Source organism: Physeter macrocephalus, chromosome 19 (genome assembly GCF_002837175.3).
Source record: "Physeter macrocephalus isolate SW-GA chromosome 19, ASM283717v5, whole genome shotgun sequence".
NCBI lineage: Eukaryota > Metazoa > Chordata > Mammalia > Artiodactyla > Physeteridae > Physeter > Physeter macrocephalus.
This window is the reverse complement of record NC_041232.1, coordinates 83,484,482-83,490,481: the sequence shown is the minus strand read 5'-3', so window position 1 is coordinate 83,490,481 and position 6,000 is coordinate 83,484,482.

The window sequence follows — 6,000 nt, the reverse complement described above, 5'->3', positions numbered from 1 at the left end:
ATTAATATGTGTCTTGGCGTGTTTCTCCTTGGATTTATCCTGTATGGGACTCTCTGCACTTCCTGGACTTGATTGACTATTTCCTTTCCCATATTAGGGAAGTTTTCAACTATAATCTCTTCAAATATTTTCTCAGTCCCTTTCTCTTTCTCTTCTTCTGGGAACCCTATAATTCGAAGTTTGGTATGTTTAATGTTGTCCCGGAGGTCTCTAAGACTTTCCTCAATTCTTTTCATTCTTTTTTCTTTATTTTGCCCTGCAGTAGTTATTCCCACTATTTTATCTTCCAGGTCACTTATCCGTTTTTCTGTCTCAGTTATTCTGCTATTGGTTTCTTCTAGAGAATTTCAAATTTCATTTATTGTGTTGTTCATCATGGTTTGTTTGCTCTTTAGTTCTTCTAGGTCCTTTTTAAATGTTTCTTGTATTTTCTCCATTCTATTTCCAAGATTTTGGATCATCTTTACTATCATTACTCTGAATTCTTTTTCAGGTAGACTGCCAATTTCCTCTTTGTTTGTTTGGTCTGGTGGGTTTTTAACTTGTTCTTTCATCTGCTGTGTGTTTCTCTGTCTTCCCACTTTGCTTAACTTACTGTGTTTGGGGTCTCCTTTCACAGGCTGCAGGTTCATAGTTCCCGTTGTTTTTGGTGTCTGCCCCCAGTGGGTAACATTGGTTCAGTGGCTTGTGTAGGCTTCCTGATGGAGGGAACAGGTGTCTGTGTTCTGGTGGGTGGGACTGGATCTTGTCTTTCTAGTGGGCAGGTCTGTGTCCGATGGTGTGCTTTGGGGTGTCTGTGAACTTAGTATGATTTTAGGCAGCCTCTCTGCTAATGTGTGGGGTTGCGTTCCTGTCTTGCTAGTTGTTTGGCATGGGGTGTCCAGCACTGGAGCTTGCTGGCCGTTGGGTGGGGCTGGGTCTTAGCATTGAGACGAGATCTCTGGGGGAACTCTTGCCGACTGATGTTACATGGGGCCAGGAGGTCTCTGGAGGTCTAATGTCCTGAACTCAGCTCTCCCACCTCAAAGGCTCAGGCCTGACACCAGGCTGGAGCACCAAGACCCTGTCAGTCATATGGCTCAGAAGAAAAGGGAGAAAAAAAAAAAAAGAAAAAGAAATAAATAATAACTAAAATAAAAGAAAATAAATTAAAAAGTAATAAAATGAGAGAGAGCAACCAAACCAATAAACAAATCCACCAATGATAACAAGCACTAAAAACTATACTAAGATAAATATAAAAATCAGAAAAAAGTCAGTTGCAGACAGCAAACCCCAAGGCTACAGTTGCTCCCAAATTCCACTGCCTCAATTTTGGGATGATTCCTTGTCTATTCAGGTTTTCCACAGATGCAGGTACAACACGTTGATTGCAGGGATTTAATCCGCTGCTCCTGAGGCTGCTGGGAGAGATTTCCCTTTCTCTTCTTTGTTCGCACAGCTCCCGGGGCTCAGCTTTGGATTTGGCCTCGCCTCTGCATGTAGGTCGTCCTCAGGCCTCTGTTCCCACCCAGAAAGGATGGGGTTAAAGCAGCCACTGATTAGGGGGCTCTGGCTCACTCTGTTAGGGGGGAGACAGGGGTCCGGTAGTTATCATTGGAATTGGGGCGAGCCTGCAGTGGCAGAGAGGCCAGTGTGATGTTGCACAAGTCTGAGGCGCCGTGTGTTCCCTGGGGGAGTTGTCCCTGGATCCCGGGACCCTGGCGGTGGCGGGCTGCACAGGCTCCCGGGAGGGGAGGTGTGGAGAGTGACCTGTGCTCGCACACAGGCTTCTTGTTGGGTGCAGCAGCCTTAGCGTTTCATGCCCGTCTCTGGTTTCCATGCTGATAGCCACGGCTCACGCCCGTCTCTGGAGCTCGTTTTTGTGGTGCTCTGGACCCCTTCTCCTTGCGCACCCGGAAATAATTGTCTCTTGCCTCTTCGGCAGCTCCAGACTTTTTCCCGGACTCCCTCCCGGCCAGCCGTGGCGCACTAGCCCCCTTCAGGCTGTGTTCACGCCGCCAACCCCAGTCCTCTCCCTGCATCCAACCGAAGCCTGACCGTCAGCTCCCAGACTCCGCCTGCCCCGGCGGGTGAGCAGCCTCTCGGGCTGGTGAGTGCCGGTCGGCGCCGATCCTCTGTGCGGGAATCTCTCCGCTGTGCCCTCTGCACCCCTGTGGCCGCGCTCTCCTCCGTGGCTCCGGAGCTTCCCCCTCCGCCACCCGCGTCTCCGCCCGCGAAGGGGCTTCTAGTGTGTGGAAACCTTTCCTCCTTCACGGCTCGCTCCCACCGGTGCAGGTCCCATCCCTATTCTTTTGTCTCTGTTTTTTCTTTTGCCCTACCCAGGTACATGTGGGGTTTCTTGCCTTTTGGGAGGTCTGAGGTCTTCTGCCTGCTTTCAGTAGGTGTTCTATAGGAACTGTTGCACGTGTAGATGTAGTTCTGATGTATTTGTGGGGAGGAAGGCGATCTCCACGTTTTACTCCTCTGCCATCTTGAAGGTCACCCCTAGATTTTTTTTAAAGCCACCACCACATCTAAGTCGACAACAACGTCGTTAATATATGATGTAAGGTTTGGGGTATGATCCCCTCTTGAATCAGGGGTTCATTCTTTATTCATCATTTGTCTTTGAGATATATTTGACACAATCAATATCAAGGGGAAAATTTAAATGTTATCTGGAAAATTGTACCTAGAGTAAAAGTGTCTGAAATTTGAAATGATGGTGACCATGTAGGGCAGGGGGGGGTCACAGAATAATGGGCTTCCAAAAAAGTCCATGTACTGATTCCCAGAACCTGTGATTTTGTTATTTAACATAGCAAAAGAGAATTAAGGTTGCAGATGGAATTAAGGTCGCTCCTCAGCTGGCCTTAAGGAGGTTATCCTGGTTTATCCAAGTGGGGCTAATAAATCACAAGAGTTTTAAATTGGGGGGGGAGGAAGGCCTAAGACCACCCCCCCTCCCTTAGAGTGTTGTAATGTGACAAAGACTCATGGTCATGGCCATGAGACAAGGCAACCAGCCTCTAAAGAAAACCCTTCCCTGGAAACTCTAAAAGGTAATGCTGCCCCACCAACACCTTGATTTTAGCCCCCCAAGACCCATTTCAGAATTCTGACCTCCAGAACTGTAAGTTAATCAATTTGTGTCGTTTTAAGCCAGTAAGTTTGTGGTGATTTGTTATAGCGGCACTCAGAAAAATGCAGCAGCAATACAGTATGTATATAAACAAAACAACATGACCTTCTCCACCTCCTGCTTTCCGTGTTTTTGTGTGAGTAGGTTTTTTTTTTTTTTGTAAAAGCATCAAGAATTACAGGTGTACATTAGATAGACATGGATAAATGTAATGATAAAATAAGTAGTCTTGAAGACCAAGCAATTCTATTGCTCAGAAAAGTAGTCTCCCTGTCCTCATCCATCTCTGCCTATTTCTTCCTTTTTCCTTGTGATAATCCCGTCTGATCTTCCCTCTACTACTTATTCAATTTGGGAAAACAGCCATGGCCCGTACTCAACTCTCACATAAAAGTAGGTGTTTTGATTGGAGAAGCTTGGTCTTAAGTCACATCTTAATCATTATTAGCCAGTGGCTGGGAAACTTGAGCGGGCGTTTCACTGTATAGTGATCACACCTCTTTACAGTGAAAAGTCTGTTTTTCAAAATAACTAAGCTAGAGTCAATGATTGCTGGGTAGTTTTTCCCCAACATTTTCTGTAGCAACAGCAGCTATATTATGGGGCTCTTTTTCTTTCCTTCTTTTTTCTTTTTTTTAAAAAAGAGACTCCAAATGCAGTAGCACTTAAAAGCTGATAGCAAAGGATTCATCAAAGGAAACTCGATAAGGGGTTTTAGCCTAATCTGCAATTTACAACTCCTTTCAAATGTCTTCCTTGACCTTTGGCTTCACAGCAAGAAGAAAATGTAATTCTTTCTTCAGCTCTTGCAACTGTCTCATTAAGGTGCCCCACTGTGATAATCTTACTATAGTGAGAACTTTTTGCAGATATCTTTCTGTTCATTGGAGGTTTCTTAAACCAGACAAAGGACGTGGCCTACTTAAATGACAATTTTGTCAAGCTCTCATTTTAACATCAATAATTCAGCTTTTTTCATGTTTCTGGGTTTTGCCCTTTTTTCAACTTCAGACGTGAAGACATGAATTGTTTCATTTATTGCCTGGTAAGTCTCTTCTGAAATTGACCACTGTTTTCTATGCTTCAGGTGTTACATAACTGAATGGAATCAAAATAACCAAGAAACAGCTTGCAGATTCAGCTTCTTATACACTAAAGAAAAAATTTGTTTATTTTAAAACAACATATGTTTAGAAGATTATCTGTACAAATTATTTCTTGCTTAATACCTATTGAACATGGACTTTGTTAAGCACTGTTCTAAGTTCTTTAAATACCTCTTTTTAAGCAAAATACATCTGTGAAAGTTTTACTGTAAACATATAATGTTAAATACTATACTCTATACTGAATACAGAGTACATATATGATTTCATTGCTCATCTGCTACAGAGTGCTTCAATTAAGACTTTGCTCATTTTATATATTATTAAAAGTGAGTAAATGCATTTTAAAGTAAGGTAGAGAGGATTGTGTACATCCACACTTTAAAATATTTCTCTATATTTTCAAGCAAGCATCAGTGTGCTCTCCTTTGATAAATCTTAATGCCTTAATTGTAGTACACCTGCCCAAGTCATTACAGGTGTTTACTTATCTAAGAGTCAGTGCAATTGGGAAGTATTACTGTCTAAGAGCTAGAACTGTCAGATCCTTCAGATCAGAAATACCTAGAATAAATGTTCAACCAGCATGTGTTAGGCTAGTTTAGAAGTTTCTAGCATAGCAACCAGGAAGACACAGGAATAACAGCCAGGGACACACAAACACACACCAGTCACATTTTCTTATGTGACATAATATAACCTAAACTCAAAGTGCGTACTTAGGTGGTGGCCCCAACCTTTATATTTGGTATCACTCTGCATACACAAATCAATGTTATAGGATTTATTCCACAAACATTTATTAAAAGTCTATAATGTGCCAACACTATGCTAATGGTTTAAAAACGTTTTAAACATTTAGACACTTTTGTTTGTCGGGACACATTCCTCTGGTGAATTCCTACTTGATTTTTACCATAATTTTTTATTTCAGTATCTACATAGCTCGTCTCTCTAATCATCTGGCCTTCCGGGTGGCGACCTGTTCTCCCCCAAGGACTGTTTCTTTTCTCTCCATCACTCAGCTCCACAGTCACACCCTGAGTCTTGTCAGTACCAATACCCTTAATCCCTCCTTAATCTCAGCTCCGAGCATCTCACCGCCTCGTATCTTTCCTGCTCATTTCCCGTGACTCCAATCCCAATAATCTTTGACCCCCTCGTTTTACCATTTCTCAAGCCCAGTGAATGGGATATACCCGGGTTCCATTTGGAAGGTGGAAGAGGCACAAATGCCATACCATTCTCCCTCACAAGAGAGAGAAGCAAACTTCTCACCGCCTCATTCAAGGCTTTGACATCAGTGTGGTTTCCTGTAGGTCCTGACAGGAAGGCATTAATTAGCAACTTCCTGATTCTCTGAACAAAAACTTCACTGGTAGCGACAGCGTCCTCCCGACTTTCAGTCTTCCAGGTTCTCAAATGGTTTCCTCAAGTACATAATTGCCTGCAATATATCTTTTTCTCTCCGAAATTCCTGACTAACCCCTGACTGATACGGTCAGAAAATCATTGTTGAGTCGACTTCCAAATACATTCATATTCCAATCACTTTTTGCCATCTTCACTGCTGGTCTTTTTTTGCATCTCCTGCTCCAAGTTGGTGACAGATTTCCTCTGGGTTACAGCAGTGGTATCTGCATTGTTTTCCTGCTCCCACGATGGTACTGTCAAGTCTCTTGTCAACAGAACAGCGCATCTTTTGAAAATGTAAGTCAGATCGTGAGGTTTCTCTGCTCAGTGCCTTTTAATGGCTTCCAATCTGCCTCC